Source organism: Pristiophorus japonicus, chromosome 10 (genome assembly GCF_044704955.1).
Source record: "Pristiophorus japonicus isolate sPriJap1 chromosome 10, sPriJap1.hap1, whole genome shotgun sequence".
Lineage (NCBI taxonomy): Eukaryota > Metazoa > Chordata > Chondrichthyes > Pristiophoridae > Pristiophorus > Pristiophorus japonicus.
The window spans coordinates 221459538-221486478 of record NC_091986.1 but is presented as its reverse complement, the minus strand read 5'-3'; the positions used below and the strand labels follow the sequence as shown (position 1 = coordinate 221486478).

General features: G+C 51.7%; 1 protein-coding gene across 1 annotated transcript in view; it reads right to left on the bottom strand.

The window, feature by feature from the left end:
* The window catches only part of LOC139275321 (interferon-inducible GTPase 5-like), a 314503-nt gene that overhangs the window by 3558 nt on the left and 284004 nt on the right, over positions 1–26941 (bottom strand). The window lies entirely within an intron of this gene.

The window sequence follows — 26941 nt, the reverse complement described above, 5'->3', positions numbered from 1 at the left end:
CAGCGTGGTTTTATGAAAGAGAAATCGTGTTTGACAAATTTGCTGGAGTTCTTTGAGGATGTAACGAGCAGGGTGGATAAGGGGGAACCAGTGGATGTGGTGTGTTTGGATTTCCAGAAGACATTCGATAAGGTGCCACCATAAAAGGTTACTGCACAAGATAAAAGTTCACGGAGTTGGAGGTAATATATTAGCATGGATTGAGGATTGGTTAACTGACAGAAAACAGAGAGTCGGATAAATGGGTAATATTCAGGTTGGCAAACAGTAACTAGTGGGGTGCTGCAGGGATCAGTGCTGGGACCCCAACTATTTACAATCTATATTAATGACTTGGATGAAGGGACCGAGTGTAATGTGGCCAAGTTTGCTGATGATACAAAGATGGGTGGGAAAGCAAATTGTGAGGAGGACACACAGAATCTGCAAAGGGATATAGACAGGCTAAGTGAGTGGGTAAACATTTGGCAGATGGAGTATAATGTGGGAAAATGTGAGGTTATCCACTTTGGCAGAAATAATAGAAAAACAAATTATAATTTAAATGGAGAAAAATTACAAAGTGCTGCAGTACAGAGGGACCTGGGGGTCCTTGTGCATGAAACACAAAAGGTTTGTATACAGGTACAGCAAGTGATCAGGAAGGCAAATGGAATGTTGGTCTTTATTGCAAGGGGGATAGAGTATAAAAGCAGAGAAGTCCTGCTACAACTGTACAGGGGATTGGTGAGGCCACACCTGGAGTACTGTGTACAGTTTTTGGTCTCCGTATTTAAGGAGGGATATACTTGCATTGGAGGCTGTTCAGAGAAGGTTCACTCGGTTGATTCTGGAGATGAGGGGGTTGACTTATGAAGATAGGTTGGGCCTCTACTCATTGGAGTTTAGAAGAATGAGAGGTGATCTTATCGAAACATATAAGATAATGCGGGGGCTTGACAAGGTGGATGCGGAGAGGATGTTTCCACTGATGGGGGAGACTAAAACTTGGAGACATAGGGCCCAAATTTCCCCAGCCGCTTCGAGCGGTGTAGTTAGGGAGGGCACGCCAACTTTGTGGCGGAAAAAAATGCGTCGAAAACTGACCGGGATAATTTGGCCGTTCCTGGATCCCTGAGGTCCCGTGGCGTGGCGCTAAGAAACCTGCGGGGGGCGGAGCTTGGGCTGCGTTTGTTCAGCGCAGTCAGCGGGCATTGGGCCCAGCGTGTCCTCGAGTCCCGGCAGGGGGTTGCATGACCGTTTCAGCGTGTGCGTATGAGCAATGGGGCAGGAACCTTGGCAATAGTCCAATTAAAGGGAGAGTGTCCTCAGTGCATCAGCAGCATTGGCAGTGGGCCATATATAAAAGTGAGGTGTGAATAGTGATTTTTGGGTGGCTGAGGGAGTGGAAAGGATGGAAGAAAGGTGAGAACTGTGATTTTTCAAGATAACACGAGTGTGAGTCCAATAGACCAATGATGCAAGAGCGTGCAACATGAACAAAGAATTTCCTCCATGAGGAAGTGGAGAAATTAGTGACTGTCATTGAGGAGAAATGGTTGGAGCTGGATATCAGCAAGAGTGCTCCGTCAAACGTTTCACCCAAGGAAATGAGAAGACGCTGGAACCTCGTTGCAGAAGAATTCTCCGCTGGGGTCAATACCGCAAGATCTGGAAGCCAATGCCAGAAGAAATGACAGGACGCTGGTCAAGTAGTGAGTGTAAGTAATATCTTCATCTTTAAATTGAATTGCAATGGGAAATGTGAGCATCTGTTTGTGTCCCGCCCATCAGAAACGCACCATGTCTGAAAATTAATATTTTCATCTTTGCAGAAGAAATTGCCAACAACAAAAGGGAAAGACTTCGAACAGGAGGAGGGCCCCAATCTGCCCCAACTCTCACCCCTGGAACAGAGGGTTGCTGCCTGGCTGAGTCGCACCGGCAGAAAAAGAATCCGCTCTGCACAAGCTGGACCCACACGTGAGGGTGAGGGGGAGTCATTAAAATGCATCGTCGCCCTTCAAATCAACCTGCTGACTGGCCTGCCACGCGTCAGACCACTCATGCCACCCATCCTGCCCCCTCCTGTGCTGCTAACCATTTGACTGTTCTGTTGTATTTTGCAGAAGATGTCACTCCTCAACATCCTGAAGATCCACCTGAAGATCCAGATGCGTGCGCTCCAGACCAAGGGAGGAGGGGTCCATGGAAATGTGTTCGCAGGAGAATGCTGATCGCAATATGGATCAGGACATATCACAGGGCATCACACGGCCAGAAACCTCCATGAGCTCCGTCATGTATTCAACCAGCATTGTAACCCATGTATAAACTGACCTAAGTTGTACACCGTGAGAACACTGACCACTAGGTGGGAGACACTCCTAACCTGGACCTTCAGGTATAAAAGGGGAAGCTCCACCCACCTTCATCACTTGAGTGCTAAGGAATAAAGGACAGGTCACAGACTGACCTTCTCTCAATCATGGGCCTCGTGTGCATTTATATTGTATAGTAAGGACCTATCAATGGTGACAAGAAACTGGGATTTAAACCACGCGAGCATGGCCACTAGCAGAACAGACGAGAGGTACTGTGTTAAGGAATGGTTGGGACAGAGATTCAACATTGTTAAAGCAGCACACAGTTCTCCAGGCAGACAAGGGCAATTGGGCATGCCCCAACATGTAGTCGAACCCAGAGGCGGAGTTCGACAGAGACAATGGCAAGTTGAACGGCGATTCATGCCATTGCAAGGGACAATGCGGCCCGTAATGGGGCCATCAACACCTGTTAATGGCGCACTCAAGGACAATAACAGGGGCAGTCATGGGCGATCGACTGGTAATGGACCTTTTGTTTCCAACAACAGTTCATGTTGGAGGCGTGGAGGCACACACTCAGCCGGAGTTTGCAGAGATGAACAAAATACCTGCAGAAATTGCAGAAATGAATGCTGGGGGAAATCGCTGGGAGCTGAAGTTCAGCGAGTTCATGTGGAGCATGTATACAGTTCATACACCAGGACGCCACCGATAATGATGAAAGTGCTCCTCAATGGCATCCCAGTATCAATGGAGTTAGACACGGGGGCCAGCAAGTCCCTGATGGGTATCAAACAGTTCGAAAAGTTGTGGGCGTCCAAGGCCAGGAGGCCAAAATTATCGCCGATTGACGCATAGCTACGGACTTACACAAAGCAGATCATTCCGGTGCTAGGCAGCGCCACGGTAGTCGTGACCCACAAAGATTCGGAGAACAGGTTGCCACTCTGGATTGTCCCAGGGGACGGTCCCGCACTACTGGGGAGGAGTTGGCTTGCTGTCATGAACTGGAAATGGGGCGATGTCAAGGCAATTTCCTCTGTGGAGCGAGTATCATGCTCACAGATCCTGGACAAATTTGACTCATTATTTCAACCCGGCATCAGCACTTTCATGGGGGCCAAGGTAGTGATTCACATAAACCCGGACACCAGGCCAGTACACCACAAGGCCAGAGCGGTGCCGTACGTGATGCGGGAAAAGACAGAAGGCGAATTGGACCACCTGCTGAGGGAAGGCATCATCTCGCCAGTCGAATTCAGTGACTGGGCGAGCCCGATCGTGCCGGTGCTCAAGGCGGATGGGTCGGTCAGGATATGTGGCGATTACAAGGCCACCATCAATCGGGTGTCACTCCAAGACCAGTACCCGCTACCGAGAGCGGAGGACCTCTTTGCGATGCTATCCGGTGGCAAACCTTTTTCAAAATTGGACCTGACCTCAGCTTACATGACCCAGGAGCTGGCGAGTGAGTCGAAGAAGCTGACCACCATCACGGCACACAAGGGGTTGTTTGAGTATAACAGATGTCCGTTCGGGATTCGCTCGGCCGCCGCGATCTTCCAACGAAATATGGAAAGCCTCCTCAAGTCGATTCCAGGGACGGTGGTTTTTCAGGACGACATCCTCATCACGGGTTACGATACTGAAGAACACCTCCACAACCTGGAGGAGGTGCTACGCAGACTGGACCGGGTAGAGCTGCGACTGAAAAAGGCGAAGTGAGTCTTCCTAGCTCCAGAGGTAGAATTCCTGGGGATGAGGGTAGCAGCAGACTGGATCAGCCCTACTGCGTCCAAGACGGAAGCGATCCAGAGAGCACCCAGACCCCGTAACACGATGGAGCTGCATTCATTCCTGGGGCTCCTGAACTATTTTGGTAACTTTCTTCCCAAATTGAGCACGCTGCTAGAGCCGCTACACGTGCTCCTACGCAAAGGTCGCGAATGGGTCTGGGGGGACAGCCAGGAAAGGGCTTTTAATAGAGCACGCAATTTGTTATGCTCCAACAAATTGTTAACGCTATATGACCCATGTAAGAAACTTGTGTTAACGTGCGATGCGTCGTCCTATGGGGTCGGGTGTGTGTTGCAGCATGTCAATGTCAAGAGTCAGTTACAGCCGGTAGCTTATGCCTCCAGGAGTCTGTCCCAGGCAGAAAGGGGCTACGGGATGGTAGAAAAGGAGGCGCTCGCATGTGTATATGCTGTAAAGAAAATGCACCAGTACCTGTTTGGCAGGAAATTTGAGCTGGAGACAGATCACAAACCCCTAACGTCCCTTTTGGCCGACAACAAGGCCATAAATGCAAACGCATCGGCCCGCATACAGAGGTGGGCACTCACGTTAGCCGCCTATGACTATACAATTCGGCACAGACCGGGCACCGAAAACTGCGCCGATGCACTCAGCAGGCTCCCACTAGCCACCACTGAGGGGGCAACTGAGCATGATGCTGAGATGGTCATGGCTGTTGAAGCTTTCGGAAGCGAAGGCTCACCCGTGACAGCCCGTCAGATTAAAGTCTGGACAAATAGAGACCCGCTATTGTCTCTAGTCAAGAAATGTGTCCTGAATGGGGACTGGGCAGCCACGTACAGGGCATGCCCTGAGGAATTTAAGCCATTTCACAGGCGGAGGGATGAACTCTCGATTCAGGCCGATTGCCTACTGTGGGGAAACCGAGTAGTCATGCCCCAGATGGGCAGAGAGGTGTTCATCAGAGAACTCCACAATGGGCACCCGGGCATTGTCACGATGAAGGCAATTGCCAGGTCACACGTTTGGTGGCCAGGGATAGACGCAGATCTGGAACTTCGTGTTTGCAGGTGCAACACGTGTGCCCAGCTGGGAAATGTGCCCAGGGAAGCCCCCCTTAGCCCCTGGCCATGGCCCGCCAAGCCTTGGTCACACATCCATGTGGACTACGCAGGTCCTTTCATGGGGAAAATGTTTTGGTTGTAATAGACGCCTACTCCAAATGGATCGAGTGTGACATTTTAAATTCAAGCACATCCTCTGCCACGGTAGAAAGTCTACGGGCAATGTTCGCTACTCACGGTCAGCGACAATGGCCCGTGCTTCACAAGCACTGAATTCCAGGACTTCATGGCAGGCAGTGGAATTAACCATGTCAGAACGGCACCGTTCAAGCCGGCCTCAAACGGCCAGGCAGAACGAGCAGTGCAGATAATCAAACAGGGGATGCTCAGAATCCAAGGGGGTTCCCTACAAAGCCGCTTATCATGCCTCCTGTTGGCCTATAGATCCCGACCACACTCGCTCACAGGGGTTCCACCCGCAGAGCTGCTAATGAAAAGGACGCTCAAAACCCGGCTATCCCTTATACACCCCACCATGAAAGAAATTGTTGAGAGCAGGCGCCAGCCACAATATGACTACCATGACAGAAATGCGAGGGCGCGATGTATTGATGTCAATGACTCTGTCTTTGTCCTCAATTACGCTGCAGGGCCCAAATGGCTCGCAGGCACAGTGGTTGCCAAAGAGGGAAATAGGATTCTGGTAGTTAAACTTACCAATGGACAAATCTGCCGCAAACACGTGGATCAAACAAAAAGGAGGTTCAGCAACCTCATAGAAGAAGCAGAGGAAGAACACGATGTAGAGTTCACTCCACCACAGGTGACCGAACACCAGAACCAAAGGGAGGAGAGCCCAGTCACTGTGGGCAGTCCGGACAGGCCTGAGGCACTGCAAACAGCAGACACTCAGTCCAGTGCCCAACAACCGGAGCCCCAACTCAGGCGCTCGACAAGAGAGCGTAAACCACCAGAGAGTTAACCTGTGATCCCAATAAGACTTTGGGGGGGGGAGGTGATGTCATGTATGTCATTGTAACCCATGTATAAACTGACCTAAGTTGTACACTGAGAACACTGACCACTAGGTGGTGAACTTGTGGGAGACACTCCTAACCTGGACCTTCAGGTATAAAAGGGGAAGCTCCACCCACTTCCTGCACATGAGTGCTAAGGAATAAAGGACAGGTCACAGACTGACCTTCTCTCAAGCATGGGCCTCGTGTGCATTTATACTGTGTAGTACTCATTCCACCCATCCTGCCCCCTCCTGTGCTGCTAACCATTTGACTGTTCTGTTGTATTTTGCAGAAGATGACACTCCTCAACATCCTGAAGATCCACCTGAAGATCCAGATGCGTGCGCTCCAGACCAAGGCGGGTTCGGGGAGGAGGGGTCCATGGAAATGTGTTCACAGGAGAATGCTGACCGCGATATGGATCAGGACATATCACAGGGCATCACACGGCCAGAAATCTCCATGAGCTCCTCGGCAACATTCCATGGGTTCACACCTTCCGAGGTCGCGGGTCCCAGTGGCGGTCGTGAAATGCATCTTGGGACACCCAGTGCCCCACCATCCCAGCCTGCGCCTCGCACTGGAAGGGTCATCATCATAGGCAGTCCCTTGGGATCGAGGAAGATTTGCTTCCACTCCTGAAGTGAGTCCTTAGGTGGCTGAACAGTCCAATACGAGAACCACAGACTCTGTCACAGGTGGGACAGACAGTGGTTGAAGGAAAGGGTGGGTGGGGAGTCTGGTTTGCCGCACGCTCCTCCCGCTGCCTGCGCTTGATTTCTGCATGCTCTCGGCGACGAGACTCGAGGTGCTCAGCGCCCTCCCGGATGCACTTCCTCCACTTTGGGCGGTCTTTGGCCAGGGACTCCCAGGTGTCAGTGGGGATGTTGTATTTTATCAGGGAGGCTTTGAGAGTGTGCTTGCAACGTTTTCGCTGCCCACCTTTGGCTCGTTTGTCGTGAAGGAACTCCAAGTAGAGCACTTGCTTTGGGAGTCTCGTATCTGGCATGCGAACAATGTGGCCCACCCAGCGGAGCTGATCAAGTGTGGTCAGTGCTTCAATGCTGGGGATGTTGGCCTGGTCGAGGACGCTAACGTTGGTGCGTCTGTCCTCCCAGGGGATTTGCAGGATCTTGCAGAGACATTGTTGTTGGTATTTCTCCAGCGACTTGAGGTGTCTACTGTACATGGTCCATGTCTCTGATCCATACAGGAGGGCAGGTGTTACTACAGCCCTGTAGACCATGAGCTTGGTGGTAGATTTGAGGGCCTTATCTTCAAACACTCTTTTCCTCAGGTGGCTGAAGGCTGCACTGGTGCACTGGAGGCGGTGTTGGATCTCATCATCAATGCCTGCTCTTGTTGATAGGAGGCTCCCGAGGTATGGGAAATGGTCCACGGTGTCCAGGGCCGCGCCGTGGATCTTGATGACTGGGGGGCAGTGCTGTGCGGCGAGGACAGGCTGGTGGAGGACCTTTGTCTTACGGATGTTTAGTGTAAGGCCTATGCTTTTGTACACCTCAGTAAATACGTCGACTATGTCCTGGAGTTTAGTCTCTGTATGTGCACAGACGTAGGCATCGTCTGCGTACTGTAGCTCGACGACAGAGGTTGGGGTGGTCTTGGACCTGGCCTGGAGACGGTGAAGGTTGAACAGGTTCCCACTGGTTCTGTAGTTTAGCCCCACTCCAGCTGGGAGCTTGTTGACTGTGAGGTGGAGCATGGCAGCGAGGAAGATTGAGAAGAGGGTTGGGGCGATGACACAACCCTGTTTGACCCCGGTCCGGACGAGGATTGGATCTGTGATGGATCCGTTGGTCAGGATCACGGCCTGCATGTTGTCGTGGAGCAGGGGGAGGATGGTGACAAACTTTTGGGGGCATCCGAAACAGAGGAGGACGCTCCATAGACCCTCACGGTTGACAGTGTCAAAGGTCTTTGTAAGGTCGAAGAAGGCCATGTATAAGGGCTGGTGCTGCTCCCTGCATTTTTCGTGCTGCAAAAATCATGTCCGTTGTGCCCCTGCGCCTCGCACTGGAGGGGTGCCATTAGGCAGACTCACGGCGAGGGGAAGGAGAGGTCGACCCGTCTCTCTTGAGATGCAGAGATTAATCAGGTTATGTCATTGGGTGAGGAGATCAATGCCCTTACCCGATCAGTCGTGGCCGCCGCCAGTGGGGTACGTGATGAGGTTGCGACACTGTCGGGTGAAATCTCTGCACTAAGACGGGAAGTGAGGCCGGGCATTTCAGAGGGTGTGCAGACGGTGGCAGATGCCATGAGGGAGCTGGCTTCTGCAATAAGGGCACAAAGGCCAGATACTCAAATGTCACTCCCACTTCAATCCACGCACCAGCCACCGGCCAGACCCAAGCCGGGCCCCCAACAGCCCCCCCACCACCATCAGCGACCCTATGAGGAAGTGCACTTTCCCCGAGATGTAGTTGTTGTTGTTGTTGTTGTTGAAATGCACTGTAAAATATCCAATAAAAGATATTTTGCATCAAAACTGAATCATGTTCCATTTTAACCACGCCACATTTAGGGCCAACTTTAAAAAGCTAAAATCCCTCACCCCTACAGTCATGTGTGCCTGCCGCCCCTAGCTCTGGCGGGAGGGTTAGCCGGTGCATTCTGCAGTCGGCCAGGCAGGACTGCTCTATATTCAGTCGCTGATTTATCTTTCATTTATTTTTGTTGATGTTGTGCTGAAGATGTTGTGTTGTGCTGATGTTGTGAAGGTGTTTAGTGCTTTAGAATCCTCTAACTCCGCCCCCCCGCTATCTCTGGCTACCTGCACTGATTTCTTAAATGTAGGTAAGGTTTTTCTTTGCCTACAAAAGTGGCCACATAGACTGGCCTAAGTTAGTTTGGAGTAACTTTCAGCTGGCCAAATTTGCTTCTATGGCCAGAAGAGACGTAAGTGGCTTGTCACGCCCCCTTTTGGAGAGAAAAAACTAAACTAGAAAAAAACCTAACTAACTGACTCACACTGGAGCAAGTTAAATGGGGAAATTTGCGATTTTTAAGTGACTCCAAAAAAAAACTACTTGCTCCCCAAAAAACGGGGTAATCCCTGGGGAAATTTGAGCCCATAGTCTCAGAATAAGGGGCCGTCCATGTAAACTGAGATGAGGAGGAATTTCTTCTCTCAGAGGGTTGTAAATCTGTGGAATTCTCTGCCCCAGAGAGCTGTGGAGGCTGGGTCATTGAATATATTTAAGGCGGAGATAGACAGATGTTTGAGTGATAAGGGAGTGAAGGGTTATGGGGAGCGGGCGGGGAAGTGGAGCTGAGTCTATGATCAGATCAGCCAAGTCAGGATGGTGTGTCCACCACCTTCAACACTCACTCCCTCCATCACCGGCGCACCGCGGCTGCTTTGTCCTGGATGGTGTCGAGCTTCTTGAGTGTTGTTGGAGCTGCACTCATCCAGGCAAGTGGAGAGTATTCCATCACACTCCTGACTTGTGTCTTGTAGATGGTGGAAAGGCTTTGGGGAGGGCCCAGGAGAGGGCTCTGAGCTAGTTAGAGTGGGTGAGAGCTCAGATGAACAGAACCCCAAGAAAGAATGCAAAAGGCAGGAGGCAACAGAGCAGAGTAGCACTGGGGTAAGTGTAAACCACAAGGTGATAGGAAGGGACAATATGTATGAATATAAAGGGGCTGCAGGAGGGGTCAAAACTAAAAATCATGGTTTAAAAACTAGTATTACAACACTCCACCTAAATGCATGCAGCATTCGAAAAAAAATAAATGAGTTGATGGCACAAATCATTACAAATGGGTATGATTTGGTGGCCATTACAGAAACGTGGTTGCAGGGGGGGCCAAGACTGGGAATTAAACATACAGGGGTATCTGACAATTCGGAAAGATAGACAAGAAGGGAAAGGAGGTGGGGTAGCTCTGTTAATAAAGGATGATATCAGGGCAGTTGTGAGAGACGATATTGGCTCTAATGAACAAAATGTTGAATCATTGTGGGTGGAGATTAGAGATAGTAAGGGGAAAAAGTCACTGGTGGGCGTAGTTTATAGGCCCCCAAATAATAACTTCACGGTGGGGCGGACAATAATCAAGGGAATAATGGGGGCATGTGAAAAAGGAACGTCAGTAATCATGGGGGATTTTAACCTACATATCGATTGGTCAAATCAAATCGCACGGGGTAGCCTTGAGGAGGAATTCATAGAATGCATACGAGATTGTTTCTTAGAACAGTATGTTACAGAACCTACAAGGGAGCAAGCTATCTTAGATCTGGTCCTGTGTAATGAGACAGGAATAATAAACGATCTCCGAGTAAAAGATCCTCTCGGAATGAGTGATCACAGTATGGTTGAATTTGTAATACAGATTGAGGGTGAGGAAGTAGTGTCTCAAACGAGCGTACTATGCTTAAACAAAGGGGACTACAGTGGGATGAGGGCAGGGTTGGCTAAAGTAGACTGGAAACACAGACTAAACGGTGGCACAATTGAGGAACAGTGGAGTACTTTTAAGGAGCTCTTTCATAGTGCTCAACAAAAATATATTCCAGTGAAAAAGAAGGGTGGTAAGAGAAGGGATTACCAGCCGTGGATAACCAAGGAAATAAAAGAGTGTATCAAATTAAAAACCAATGCGTATAAGGTGGCCAAGGTTAGTGGGAAACTAGAAGATTGGGAAAATTTTAAACGACAGCAAAGAATGACTAAGAAAGCAATAAAGAAAGGAAAGATAGATTATGAAAGTAAACTTGCGCAAAACATAAAAACAGATAGTAAAAGCTTTTACAGATATATAAAACGGAAAGAGTGACTAAAGTAAATGTTGGTCCCTTAGAAGATGAGAAGGGGGATTTAATAATGGGAAATGTGGAAATGGCTGAGACCTTAAACAATTATTTAGCTTCGGTCTTCACAGTGGAAGACACAAAAACCAGGCCAAAAATTGCTGGTAACAGGAATGTGGGAAGGGAGGACCTTGAGATAATCACTATCACTAGGGGGGTAGTGCTGGACAGGCTAATGGGACTCAAGGTAGACAAGTCCCCTGGTCCTGATGAAATGCATCCCAGGGTATTAAAAGAGATGGCGGAAGTTATAGCAGATGCATTCGTTATAATCTACCAAAATTCTCTGGACTCTGGGGAGGTACCAGCGGATTGGAAAGCAGCTAATGTAACACCTCTGTTTAAAAAAGGGGGCAGACAAAAGGCAGGTAACTATAGGCCGGTTAGTTTAACATCTGTAGTGGGGAAAATGCTTGAAACTATCATTAAGGAAGAAATAGCGGGACATCTAGATAGGAATAGTGCAATCAAGCAGACGCAACATGGATTCATGAAAGGGAAATCATGTTTAACTAATTTACTGGAATTCTTTGAGGATATAACGAGCATGGTGGATAGAGGTGTACCGATGGATGTGGTGTATTTAGATTTTCAAAAGGCATTCGATAAGGTGCCACACAAAAGGTTACTGCAGAAGATAAAGGTATGCGGAGTCAGAGGAAATGTATTAGAATGGATCGAGAATTGGCTGGCTAACAGACAGCAGAGAGTCGGGATAAATGGGTCCTTTTCAGGTTGGAAATCGGTGGTTAGTGGTGTGCCACAGGGATCGGTGCTGGGACCACAACTGTTTACAATATACATAGATGACCTGGAAGAGGGGACAGAGTGTAGTGTAACAAAATTTTCAGATGACACAAAGATTAGTGGTAAAGCGGGTTGTGTAGAGGACACAGAGAGGCTGCAAAGAGATTTAGATAGGTTAAGCGAATGGGCTAAGGTTTGGCAGATGGAATACAATGTCGGAAAGTGTGAGGTCATCCACCTTGGGAAAAAAAACAGTAAAAGGGAATATTATTTGAATGGGGAGAAATTACAACATGCTGCGGTGCAGAGGGACCTGGGGGTCCTTGTGCATGAATCCCAAAAAGTTAGTTTGCAGGTGCAGCAGGTAATCAGGAAGGCGAATGGAATGTTGGCCTTCATTGCGAGAGGGATGGAGTACAAAAGCAGGGAGGTCCTGCTGCAACTGTATAGGGTATTGGTGAGGCCGCACCTGGAGTACTGCGTGCAGTTTTGGTCACCTGACTTAAGGAAGGATATACTAGCTTTGGAGGGGGTACAGAGACGATTCACTAGGCTGATACCGGAGATGAGGGGGTTACCTTATAGAAATATAGAAACATAGAAAATAGGTGCAGGAGTAGACCATTCGGCACTTCGAGCCTGCACCACCATTCAATGAGTTCATGGCTGAACATGCAACTTCAGTACCCCATTCCTGCTTTCTCTCCATACCCCTTGATCCCTCTAGCAGTAAGGACTACATCTAACTCCTTTTTGAATATATTTAGTGAATTGGCCTCAACAACTTTCTGTGGTCGTGAATTCCACAGGTTCACCACTCTCTGGGTGAAGAAGTCTCTCCTCATCTCGGTCTTAAATGGCTTACACCTTATCCTTAGACTGTGACCCCTGGTTCTGGACTTCTCCAACATTGGGAACATTCTTCCTGCATCTAACCTGTCTAAACCCATCGGAATTTTAAATGTTTCCATGAGATCCCCTCTCATTCTTCTGAACTCCAGTGAATACAAGCCCAGTTGATCCAGTCTTTCTTGATATGTCAGTCCCGCCATCCCGGGAATCAGTCTGGTGAACCTTCGCTGCACTCCCTCAATAGCAAGAATGTCCTTCCTCAGGTTAGGAGACCAAAACTGTGCACAATACTCCAGCTGTGGCCTCACCAAGGCCCTGTACAACTGTAGCAACACCTCCCTGCCCCTGTACTCAAATACCCTCGCTATGAAGGCCAACATTCCATTTGCTTTCTTAACCGCCTGCTGTACCTGCATGCCAACCTTCAATGACTGATGTACCATGACACCCAGGTCTCGTTGCACCTCCCCTTTTCCTAATCTGTCACCATTCAGATAATAGTCTGTCTCTCTGTTTTTACCACCAAAGTTAACCTCACATTTATCCACATAATACTTCATCTGCCTTGCATTTGCCCACTCACCGAACCTATCCAAGTCACTCTGCAGCCTCATAGCATCCTCCTCGCAGCTCACACTGCCACCCAACTTAGTGTCATCCGCAAATTTGGAGATACTACATTTAATCCTCTCGTCTAAATCATTAATTATGATGATAGATTGAGTAGACTGGGTCTTTACTCGGAGTTCAGAAGGATGAGGGGTGATCTTATATAAACATTTAAAATAATGAAAGGGATAGACAAGATAGAGGCAGAGAGGTTGTTTCCACTGGTCGGGGAGACTAGAACTAGGGGGCACAGCCTTAAAATACGGAGAAGCCAATTTAAAACCGAGTTGAGAAGGAATTTCTTCTCCCAGAGGGTTGTGAATCTGTGGAATTCTCTGCCCAAGGAAGCAGTTGAGGCTAGCTCATTGAATGTATTCAAATCACAGATAGATAGATTTTTAACCAATAAGGGAATTAAGGGTTACGGGGAGCGGGCGGGTAAGTGGAGCTGAGTCCACGGCCAGATCAGCCATGATCTTGTTGAATGGCGGAGCAGGCTCGAGGGGCTAGATGGCCTGCTCCTGTTCCTAATTCTTATGTTCTTATGAGTCAGGAGGTGAGACACTCACCGCAGAATACCCAGCCTCTGACCTGCTCTTGTTGCCACAGTATTTATGTGGCTGGTCCAGTTAAGTTTCTGGTCAATGGTGACCCCCAGGATGTTGATGGTGGGTATTTCTCCAGTGCTTTGAGGTGTCTACTGTACATGGTTCACATCTCTGAGCCATACAGGAGGGCGGGTATTACTACGGCCCTGTAGACCATGAGCTTGGTGGTAGATTTGAGGGCCTGATCTTCCAACACTCTTTTCCTCAGGCGGCCGAAGGCTGCACTGGCGCACTGGAGGCGATGTTGAACCTCGTCATTGATGTCTGCCCTTGCTGATAGTCAGCTCCCGAGGTATGGGAAATGGTCCACGTTGTCCAGGGCCGTGTGTTATGTATCTGGACTTATATTTATTCTGTACAGCCACCAGAGGGCTCATTCCCTGGAGTCCCAAGGGATCTCATAATCCCTTGGGAGCACAGGTATTTAAGGAGGCTTCACAGGTTGGAGAGGCACTCTGGAGACCTGCAATAAAAGACTACGGTCACACTTTACTTTGAGCTCACAGTGTTCAGTCTGACTCTTTCTCCATACACCACAACTGGCGACGAGATACAGATAGCGAACCCAAAGATGCAGAGAACAGTGGGCATCCTGGAGAAATTTTCGGAGGGAGATGATTGTGAAACTTTTGTGGAGCGACTGGACCAATACTTCGTGGCCAACGAGCTGGATGGGGAAGAGAGCGCTGCCAAACGCAGAGCGATCCTCCTCACCGTCTGTGGGGCACCAACGTATGGCCTCATGAAGAATCGGCTCACTCCAGCAAAACTCACGGGGAAATCGTACGATGATTTGTGCACACTGGTCCGAGAGCATTTGAACCCGAAGGAAAACGTTCTGATGGCGAGGTACCGGTTCTACACCTACAAAAGGTCTGAAGGCCAGGAAGTGGCGAGTTATGTCACCGAGCTAAGACGCCTTGCAGGACATTGTGAATTTGAAGGACATTTGGAGCACATGCTCAGAGACTTTTTCATACTTGGCATTGGCCACGAAACCATACTTCGCAAACTTTTGACTGTAGAGATCCCAACCTTGAGTAAGGCCATAGCGATAGCCCAGGTGTTCATTGCCACCAGTGACAATACGAAGCAAATCTCTCAGCACACAAGTGCTGCTACAAGTACTGTGAACAAAGTGATGTTGTTTTCAGATCGTAACATACAGGGCGGGTCACACATACCTGTAACTACACATCCGCAGATGTCTCAGAGTCCACCATCAAGGGTGATGAATGCAAGGCCATTAACACCTTGTTGACGCTGCGGGGGTGATCATCGTTTCCATTCATGCCGATTCAAAGGGTATGTTTGCAAGGGCTGTGGAACAATGGGACACCTCCAATGAATGCGCAGGCGAGCTGCAAAGCCTGTTAAACCTGCAAACCACCACGTTGCAGAGGAGGACAGATCCACGGAGGATCACAATGAACCAGAGCCTCAGATCGAGGAGGCAGAGGTACATGGGATGCACACATTCACCACGAATTGTCCCCCGATAATGCTGAATGTTGAATTAAATGGACTCCCGGTGTCAATGGAGCTGGACACGGGCACGAGCCAGTCCATCATGGGCAAAAAGACTTTTGAAAGGTTGTGGTGCAACAAGGCCTCAAGGCCAGTCTTAACTCCAGTTCGCATGACACTAAGAACTTACACTAAAGAACTGATTCCTGTAATCGGCAGTGCTACTGTAAAGGTCTCCTACGATGGAGCGGTGCACAAACTACCACTCTGGGTGGTACCGGGCGATGGTCCCACGCTGCTCGGCAGGAGCTGGCTGGGAAAGATACGCTGGAACTGGGACGACATCCAAGCGCTTTCGCCCGCTGACGACACTCCGTGTGCACAGGCCTTAAACAAATTTCCTTCGCTGTTCGAACCAGGCATTGGGAAATTCCAAGGAGCAAAAGTGCAGATCCACCTAATTCCGGGGGCGCGACCCATCCATCACAAGGCGAGAGCACTACCGTACATGATGAGAGAAAGGGTAGAGATCGAGCTGGACCAGCTACAAAGAGAGGGCATCATCTCACCGATCGAGTTCAGCGAGTGGGCCAGTCCTATTGTCCCAGTCCTCAAGGGAGACGGCACCATCAGAATCTGTGGCGATTACAAAGTAACTATCAATCGTTTCTCCCTGCAGGACCAATACCTACTCCCAAAGGCCGACGACCTCTTTGCAACACTGGCGGGAGGAAAGACGCTCACGAAACTGGATCTGACTTCAGCCTTCATGACGCAGGAACTGGAGGAATCATCGAAGGCCCTCACCTGCATCAACAAAGGTCTTTTTGTTTATAACAGATGCCTGCTTGGAATCTGATCAGTGGCGGCGATATTCCAGAGAAACATGGAAAGTTTACTGAAGTCTGTCCCGCGCACCGTGGTCTTCCAGGACGACATCTTGGTCACAGGTTGGAACACAGCCGAGCATCTGCAGAACCTGGAGGAGGTTCTTAATCGACTCAACCGCGTGGGGCTCAGGTTAAAACTCTCGAAGTGCGTTTTCCTGGCTCCTGAAGTGGAGTTCTTGGGAAGGAGGATTGCGGCGGACGGCATCAGGCCCACCAACACGAAGACGGAGGCAACCGAGAACACACCGAGGCCACAGAACGTGACGGAGCTGCGGTCATTTCTGGGACTCTTGAACTACTTTGGTAACTTCTTACTGGGTCTCAGCACCCTGTTAGAACCATTACACGCCTTACTATGAAAAGGGGGCAAATGGGTTTGGGGCAAAAGCCAAGAAAATGCCTTTGTAAAAGCACGAAAATTGTTATGCTCAAACAAATTGCTTGTGTTGTATGATCCATGTAAGCGTTTGGTAAGAGCATGTGATGTGTCGTCATATGGCGTCGGGTGTGTATTGCAACAAGCTAAAGATTTCAGGAAACTGCTTATGCATCCAGGAGTCTGTCTAAGGCTGAGAGAGCCTACAGCATGATTGAGAAAGAAGCGTTAGTGTGTGTCTATGGGGTAAAGAAAATGCATCAATTCCTATTTGGGCTAAAATATGAATTGGAAACTGACCATAAGCCACTTATCTCCCTATTTTCCGAGAGTAAAGGGATAAATACCAACGCATCGGCCCGCATGATTTAGATGAGGGGATTAAATGTAGTATCTCCAAATTTGCAGATGACACTAAGTTAGGTGGCAGTGTGAGCTGCGAGGAGGATGCTATGAGGCTGCAGAGTGACTTGGATAGGTTAGGTGAGTGGGCAAATGCATGGCAGATGAAGTATAATGTGGATAAATGTGAGGTTATCCATTTTGGTGGTTAAAAACAGAGAGACAGACTATTATCTGAATGGTGACAGATTAGGAAAAGGGGAGGTGCAACGAGACCTGGGTGTCATGGTACATCAGTCATTGAAAGTTGGCATGCAGGTACAGCAGGCAGTTAAGAAAGCAAATGGCATGTTGGCCTTCATAGCGAGGGGATTTGAGTACAGGGGCAGGGAGGTGTTGCTACAGTTGTACAGGGCCTTGGTGAGGCCACACCTGGAGTATTGTGTACAGTTTTGGTCTCCTAACTTGAGGAAGGACATTCTTGCTATTGAGGGAGTGCAGCGAAGGTTCACCAGACTGATTCCCGGGATGGCGGGACTGACATATCAAGAAAGACTGGATCAACTGGGCTTGTCTTCACTGGAGTTCAGAAGAATGAGAGGGGATCTCATAGAAACGTTTAAAATTCTGACGGGTTTAGACAGGTTAGATGCAGGAAGAATGTTCCCGATGTTGGGGAAGTCCAGAACCAGGGGTCACAGCCTAAGGATAAGGTGTAAGCCATTTAGGACCGAGATGAGGAGAAACTTCTTCACCCAGAGAGTAGTGAACCTGTGGAATTCTCTACCACAGAAAGTTGTTGAGGCCAATTCACTAAATATATTCAAAAAGGAGTTAGATGTAGTCCTTACTACTCGGGGGATCAAGGGATATGGCGAGAAAGCAGGAATGGGGTACTGAAGTTGCATGTTCAGCCATGAACTCATTGAATGGCGGTGCAGTCTAGAAGGGCCGAATGGCCTACTCCTGCACCTATTTTCTATGTTTCTATGTCTATCCAGAGATGGGTGCTCACGTTGTCCACATACAATTACGCCATCCGCCACAGGCCAGGCACAGAAAACTGTGCCGATGCTCTCAGTAGGCTGCCATTGCCCACCACGGGGCTGGAAATGGCACAGCCCGCAGATCTAGCCATGGTTATGGAAGCATTTGAGAGTGAGCAATCACCCGTCACTGCCCGGCAGATCAAAACCTGAACAAGCCAGGACTCCTTATTATCTCTAGTCAAAAGCTGTGTGCTTCATGGGAGCTGGTCCAGTGTCCCAGTGGAAGTGCAGGAAGAGATAAAGCTGTTCCAGCGGCGCAAAGATGAAATGTCTATACAGACGGACTGCCTTCTGTGGGGCAATCAAGTAGTGGTCCCCAAGAAGGGCAGAGACACCTTCATCAATGACCTCCACAGTACCCACCCAGGCATCGTAATGATGAAAGCGATAGCCAGATCCCACATGTGGTGACCCGGTATCGATGCGGACTTAGAGTCCTGTGTTCACAGATGTAATACATGCTCGCAGTTAAGCAATGTACCCAGGGAGGCGCCGCTAAGTTTATGGTCTTGGCCCTCCAAACCGTGATCTAGGGTACACGTCGACTATGCAGGCCCGTTCTTGGGTAAAATGTTCCTTGTGGTTGTAGACGCGTACTCCAAGTGGATTGAATGTGAGATAATGTTGGCTAGCACGTCTGCTGCCACTACTGAAAGCCTGCGGGCCATGTTTGCCACACACGGCTTACCCGATGTCCTGGTGAGCGACAACAGGCCATGTTTTACCAGTGCTGAATTCAAAGAATTTATGACCCGTAACGGGATCAAACATGTCACATCTGCCCCGTTTAAACCAGCAGAGAGAGCAGTGCAAACCATCAAGCAAGGCTTGAAGAGGGTAACTGAAGGCTCACTGCAGACTCGCCTATCCCGAGTCCTGCTTAGCTACCGCACGAGACCCCACTCACTCACTGGGATCCCACCTGCTGAACTGCTCATGAAAAGAGCACTTAAGACAAGGCTCTCGTTAGTTCACCCTGATCTACATGAACAGGTAGAGAGCAGACGGCTTCAACAAAGTGCATACCATGATAGCACAAATGTGTCGTGTGAGATTGAAATCAATGATCCTGTTTTTGTATTAAATTATGGACAAGGTCCCAAGTGGCTTCCCGGCACTGTCGTGGCCAAAGAGGGGAGCAGGGTGTTTCGGGTCAAACTTTCAAATGGACTCATTCACCGGAAACACTTGGACCAAATCAAACTCAGATTCACGGACTACCCTGAGCAACCCACCTTGGACCCTACCTTTTTTGATCCCCCAACACACACACCAGTGGCAACCGACACCACGGTTGACCACGAAGCAGAACCCATCATCCACAGCAGCCCAGCAGGGCCCAACAAACCAGGCAGCCCAGCAAGGCCAGCTGCACAGCAGCCCAGCGAGGGCCCAACAAATGATTCAACAACACCAGCTTTCACACCGAGACGATCAACCAGGGCAAGAAGGGCCCCAGATCGACTCACACTGTAAATAGTTACACTATTGACTTTGGGGGGGGAGTGTTGTTATATATGTGGACTTGTATTTACTCTGTACAGCCACCAGAGGGCTCATCCCTTGGAGTCCCAAGTGATCCCATAATCCCTTGGGAGCACAGGTATTTAAGGAGGCTTCACAGGTTGGAGAGGCACTCTGGAGACCTGCAATAAAAGACGAAGGTCACACTTTACTTTGAGCTCACAGTGTTCAGTCTGACTCTTTCTCCACACACTACACCGTGGATCTTTGCGAGACTCCCTAAGCAAGCGCGGAACTCCTACACGGCAAACGAGCCAAAGGTGGGCAGAGGAAACATTTCAAGGACACCCTCAAAGCCTCCCTGATAAAGTGTAACATCCCCACCGACACCTGGGAGTCCCTGGCCAAAGACCGCCCTAAGTGGGGAAGAGCATCTGGGAGGGCGCTGAGCACCTCGCGTCTCGTCGCCGAGAGCATGCAGAAACCAAGCGCAGGCAGCGGAAGGAGCGTGCGGCAAACCAGTCCCACCCTCCCCTTCCTTCAACCACTGTCTGTCCCACCTGTGACAGAGACTGTAATTCCCGTATTGGACTGTTCAGTCACCTGAGAACTCACTTTTAGAGTGGAAGCAAGTCTTCCTCGATTCCGAGGGACTGCCTATGACGATGTTGGGGGATTCGACGATGGTAATGTTGCTGAATGTCAAGGGGCGGTGGTTAGACTCTCGCTTGTTGGAGATGTCATTGCCTGGCACTTGTGTGGCGCGAATGTTACTTGCCACTTATCAGCCAAAGCCTGAATGTTGTCCAGGTCTTGCTGCATGCGGGCACGGACTGCTCCATTATCTGAGGAGTTGTGAATGGAACTGAACACTGTGCAGTCATCAGTGAACATCCCCACTTCTGACCTTATGATGGAGGGAAGGTCATTGATGAAACAGCTGAAGATGGTTGGGCCTAGGACACTGCCCTGAGGAACTCCTGCAGTGATGTCCTGGGGCTGGGATGATTGACCTCCAACCACCACAACCATCTTCCTTTGTGCTGGGTATGACTCCAGCCAGTGGAGAGTTTTCCCCGATTCCCATTGACTTCACTTTTACTAGGGATCCTTGATGCCACACTCGGTCAAATGCTGCCTTGATGTCGAGAGCAGTCACTCTCACCTCACCTCTGGAATTCAGCTCTTTTGTCCATGTTTGGACCAAGGCTGTAATAAGGTCTGGAGCCGAGTGGTTCTGGCGGAACCCAAACTGGGCATCGGTGAGCAGGTTATTGGTATGGGCCGCTTGATAACACTGTCGACTTCGCTGATGATTGAGAATAGACTGATGAGGCGGTAATTGGCTGGATTGGATCTGTCCTGCTTTTTGTGGACAGGACATACCTGGGCAGTTTCCCATATTGTCGGGTAGATGCCAGTGTTGTAGCTGGACTGGAACAGCTTGGCTAGAGACACGGCTAGTTCTGGAACACAAGTCTTCAGTACAACAGCCGGGATGTTGTTGGGACCCACAGCCTTTGCTGTATCCAGTGCACTCAGCAGTTTCTGGATATCACATGGAGTGAATCAAATTGGCTGAAGGCTGGCTTCTGTGATGGTGGGGACCTCAGGAGGAGGCCGATATGGATCATCCACTCGGCACTTCTGGCTGAAGATGGTTGCAAACACTTCAGCGTTGTCTTTTACACTCAGGTGCTGGGCTCTACCATCATTGAGGATGGGGATATTCATGGAGCCTCCTCCTCCCGTTAGTTGTTTAACGGTCCACCATCATTCACGACTGGATGTGGCAGGACTGCAGAGCTTTGATCTGATCCGTTGATTGTGGGATCACCTAGCTCTGTCTATAGCATGCTGCTTCTGCTGTGTAGCATACATGTAGTCCTGTGTTGCAGATTCTCAGGTTGGTACCTCATTGTTAGGTCCGCCTGGTGCTGCTCCTGGCATGCTCTTCTGCACTCCTCATTGAACCAGGGCTTGATGGTAATGTTAGAGTGAGGGATATGCCGGGCCATGAGGTTACAGATTGTGGGGAATACAATTCTGCTGCTGCTGATGGCCCACAGTGCCTCATGGAGGCCCAGTTTTGAGTTGCTGGATCTGTTCTGAATCTATCCCATTTAGCACGGTGGGAGTGCCACACAACACGATGGAGGGTATCCTCAGTGTGAAGACAGGACTTGGTCTCCACAATGACTGTGCGGTGGTCACTGCTACCAATGCTGTCATGGACAGATGCATCTGCGACAGGTAGATTGGTGAGGACAAGGTCAGGTAGGTTTTTCTCTCATGTTGGTTCTCTCACCACCTGCCGCAGGCCCAGTCTGGCAGCTATGTCCTTCAGGACTCGGCCAGCTCGGTCAGTAGTGGTGCTACCGAGCCACTCTCGGTGATGGACATTGAAGTCCCCCACCGAGTACATTCTGTGCCCTTGCTACCCTCAGTGCTCCTTCCAAGTGGTGTCCACCATGGAGGATACTGATTGATCAGCTGAGGGAGGGCGGTAGGTGGTAATCAGCAGGAGGTTTCCTCGCCCATGCTCGACCTGAAGCCATGGGACTTCCTGGGTCCGGAGTCAATGTTGAGGACTCCCAGGGCCACTCCCTCCTGACTGTATCCCACTGTGCTCCATCCCTGGTGGGTCTGTCCTGCCGGTGGGACAGGACATACCCAGGAATGGTGATGGAGAAGTCTGGGACATTGGCTGAAAGGTATGATTCTGTGAGTATGACTATGTCAGGCTGTTGCTCTGGCCTGTTAGTCTGTCGAACAGCTCTCCCAATTTTGACACAAGTCCCCAGATGTTGGTGAGGAGGATTTTGCCGGGTTGACTGGGCTGAGTGTACCGTTGCCGTGTCCAAAGCCGGTACCAAGGTCGATGCCGAGTGGTCCGTCTGGTTTTATTCATTGTCTCTTGGAGAGGTTGTGTACGAGTGAGCGCCTCGATGGGTCATTTCAGAGGGCCGACCACATTGCTGTGGGTCTGGAGGACATTAGTGAACCGGATGGGTGTTTACGACAATCGATAGTTTCATGGTCACCATGACTGTCACTAGCTTTTTTATTCCAAATTTATTTAATTAACAGAATTTAAATTCCCCCAATTGCTGTGGTGGGATTTCAACTCACGTCTCTGGATCATTAGCCCAAGTCCCTGGATTACTGGCCCAGTGACGTTACCGCTATACTGCTGTTCCCAGTAACAACAAAAGCACCCCGAGGCGCGAGGGAGAGGGATGGAGCACGAGACACAAAAGCAGATATTGGGACAGAAGCCTGATCAAAGAGGGGGCTTTTAAGGAGGGTCTTTGAGGAGGTGGCGAGTCCAAGGGAGGGAGCAAGGCCGATATTGGGGCCTCGGTCCTGACGGCAATGGTGCAACGAGGACAGAGCTAAAGGATTGCTGAGTTCAGAGGTTACAGGGTGGGAGGGGGTTACAGGGTGGAAGGGGGCTACAGGGTGGGAGGGGTTACATGTGGGAGGGGTTACAGGGTGGGAGGGGTTACAGAGTGGGAGGGGGTTACAGGGTGGGAGGGTTACAGGGTGGGATGGTTTACAGGGTGGGAGGGGTTACAGAGTGGGAGGGGTTACAGAGTGGGAGGGGTTACAGGGTGGGAGGGGTTACAGGGTGGGAGGGGTTACAGGATGGGAGGGGTTACAGGGTGGGAGGGGTTACAGGGTGGGAGGGGTGGGAGGGGTGACAGGGTGGGAGGGGTTACAGGGTGGGAGGGGTTACAGGGTGGGAGGGGTTACAGGGTGGGAGGGGTTACAGGGTGGGAGGGGTTACAGGGTGGGATGGTTTACAGGATGGGAGGGGTTACAGGGTGGGAGGGGTTACAGGGTGGGATGGTTTACAGGGTGGGAGGGGTTACAGGGTGGGAGGGGTTACAGGGTGGGATGGTTTACAGGGTGGGAGGGGTTACAGGGTGGGAGGGGTTACAGGGTGGGAGGGGTTACAGGGTGGGAGGGGTTACAGGGTGGGAGGGGTTACAGGGTGGGATGGTTTACAGGGTGGGAGAGGTTACAGGGTGGGAGGGGTTACAGTGTGGGAGGGGTTACAGGGTGGGAGGGGTTACAGGGTGGGAGGGGTTACAGTGTGGGAGGGGTTACAGGGTGGGAGGGGTTACAGGGTGGGAGGGGTTACAGTGTGGGAGGGGTTACAAGGTGGGAGGGGTTACAGGGTGGGAGGGGTTACAGAGACCGGCGGTGGGAGCGAGAATTTTCAATTCGAGGAATTTGGGGACCACGAAGCAATGTAGGTCAGCGAGCACAGGGGGTGATGGGTGAGTGGGACTTGGTGTGAGTTAGGACATGGGGCACAGGGGGTGATGGGTGAGCGGGACTGGGTGTGAGTTAGGACACGGGGCAGTGAGCACAGGGGGTGATGGGTGAGCGGGACTGGGTGTGAGTTAGGACACGGGGCAGTGAGCACAGGGGGTGATGGGTGAGTGGGACTTGGTGTGAGTTAGGACATGGGGCACAGGGGGAGATGGGTGAGTGGGACTCGGTGTGAGTTAGGACATGGGTCAGTGAGCACAGGGGGTGATGGGTGAGTGGGACTCGGTGTGAGTTAGGACATGGGGCAGTGAGCACAGGGGGTGATGGGTGAGTGGGACTCGGTGTGAGTTAGGACACGGGGCAGTGAGCACAGGGGATGATGGGTGAGTGGGACTCGGTGTGAGTTAGGACACGGGGCAGTGAGCACAGGGGGTGATGGGTGAGTGGGAATTGGTGTGAGTTAGGACACGGGGCAGTGAACACAGGGGGTGATGGGTGAGTGGGACTCGGTGTGAGTTAGGACATGGGTCAGTGAGCACAGGGGGTGATGGGTGAGTGGGACTCGGTGTGAGTTAGGACACGGGGCAGTGAGCACAGGGGGTGATGGGTGAGTGGGACTTGGTGTGAGTTAGGACATGGGGCACAGGGGGTGATGGGTGAGCGGGACTGGGTGTGAGTTAGGACACGGGGCAGTGAGCACAGGGGGTGATGGGTGAGTGGGACTTGGTGTGAGTTAGGACATGGGGCACAGGGGGAGATGGGTGAGCGGGACTCGGTGTGAGTTAGGACATGGGTCAGTGAGCACAGGGGGTGATGGGTGAGTGGGACTCGGTGTGAGTTAGGACATGGGGCAGTGAGCACAGGGGGTGATGGGTGAGTGGGACTCGGTGTGAGTTAGGACACGGGGCAGTGAGCACAGGGGATGATGGGTGAGTGGGACTCGGTGTGAGTTAGGACATGGGGCAGTGAGCACTGGGGCTAATGGGTGAGTGGGACTCGGTGTGAGTTAGGACATGGGGCAGTGAGCACAGGGGGTGATGGGTGAGTGGGACCCGGTGCGAGTTAGGACACGGGTCAGTGAGCACAGGGGGTGATGGGTGAGTGGGACTCGGTGTGAGTTAGGAAATAGCGCAGCGAGCACAGGGGGTGATGGGTGAGCGGGACTCGGTGTGAGTTAGGACACGGGGCAGTGAGCCCAGGGGGTGATGGGTGAGTGGGACTGGGTGCGAGTTAGGACACGGGGCAGTGAGCACAGGGGGTGATGTGTGAGCGGGACTGGATGCGAGTTCGGACACGGGGCAGTGAACACAGGGGGTGGTGGGTGAGCGGGACTCGGTGCGAGTTAGGATACGGGGCAGTGAGCACAGTGGGTGATGGGTGAGCGGGACGCGGTGTGAGTTAGGACACGGGGCAGTGAGCACAGTAGGTGATGGGTGAGCGGGACTCGGTGCGAGTTAGGACACGGGGCAGTGAGCACAGGGGGTGATGTGTGAGCGGGACTCGGTGCGAGTTAGGACACGGGGCAGTGAGCACAGGGGGTGATGGGTGAGCGGGACTCGGTGCGAGTTAGGACACGGGGCACAGGGGGTGATGGGTGAGCGGGACTCGGTGCGAGTTAGGACACGGGGCAGTGAACACAGGGGGTGATGGGTGAGCGGGACTCGGTGCGAGTTAGGACACGGGGCAGTGAGAACAGGGGGTGATGGGTGAGCGGGACTCGGTGCGAGTTAGGACACGGGGCACAGGGGGTGATGGGTGAGCGGGACTCGGTGCGAGTTAGGACACGGGGCAGTGAACACAGGGGGTGATGGGTGAGCGGGACTCGGTGCGAGTTAGGACACGGGGCAGTGAGCACAGGGGGTGATGGGTGAGCGGGACTTGGTGCAAGTTAGGACACGGGGCACAGGGGGTGATGGGTGAGCGGAACTCGTTGTGATTTAGGACACGGGGTACAAGGGGTAATGGGTGAGTGGGACTCGGTGCGAGTTAGGACACGGGGCACAGGGGGTGATGGGTGAGCGGGACTCGGTGCGAGTTAGGACACGGGGCACAGGGGGTGATGGGTGAGCGGGACTCGGTGCGAGTTAGGACACGGGGCACAGGGGGTGATGGGTAAGCGGGACTCGGTGCGAGTTAGGACACAGGGCACAGGGGGTGATGGGTGAGTGGGACTCGGTGTGATTTAGGACACGGGGCACAGGGGGTGATGGGTGAGTGGGACTCGGTGTGATTTAGGACACGGGGCACAGGGGGTGATGGGTGAGCGGGACTCGGTGTGATTTAGGACACGGGGCACAGGGGGTGATGGGTGAGCGGGACTCGGTGTGATTTAGGACACGGGGCACAGGGGGTGATGGGTGAGCGGGACTCGGTGTGATTTAGGACACGGGGCAGTGAGCACAGGGGGTGATGAGTGAGTGGGACTTGGTGCGAGTTAGGACACGGGGCACAGGGGGTGATGGGTGAGCGGGACTCGGTGTGATTTAGGACACGGGGCACAGGGGGTGATGGGTGAGTGGGACTCGGTGTGATTTAGGACACGGGGCACAGGGGGTGATGGGTGAGCGGGACTCGGTGCGAGTTAGGACATGGGGCACAGGGGGTGATGGGTGAGCGGGACTCGGTGTGATTTAGGACACGGGGCACAGGGGGTGATGGGTGAGTGGGACTCGGTGTGATTTAGGACACGGGGCACAGGGGGTGATGGGTGAGTGGGACTCGGTGTGATTTAGGACACGGGGCACAGGGGGTGATGGGTGAGCGGGAGTTGGTGCGAGTTAGGACACGGGGCACAGGGGGTGATGGGTGAGCGGGACTCGGTGTGATTTAGGACACGGGGCACAGGGGGTGATGGGTGAGCGGGACTCGGTGTGATTTAGGACACAGGGCACAGGGGGTGATGGGTGAGCGGGACTCGGTGCGAGTTAGGACACGGGGCAGTGAGCACAGGGGGTGATGTGTGAGCGGGACTCGGTGCGAGTTAGGACACGGGGCAGTGAGCACAGGGGGTGATGGGTGAGCGGGACTCGGTGCGAGTTAGGACACGGGGCACAGGGGGTGATGGGTGAGCGGGACTCGGTGCGAGTTAGGACACGGGGCAGTGAACACAGGGGGTGATGGGTGAGCGGGACTCGGTGCGAGTTAGGACACGGGGCAGTGAGAACAGGGGGTGATGGGTGAGCGGGACTCGGTGCGAGTTAGGACACGGGGCACAGGGGGTGATGGGTGAGCGGGACTCGGTGCGAGTTAGGACACGGGGCAGTGAACACAGG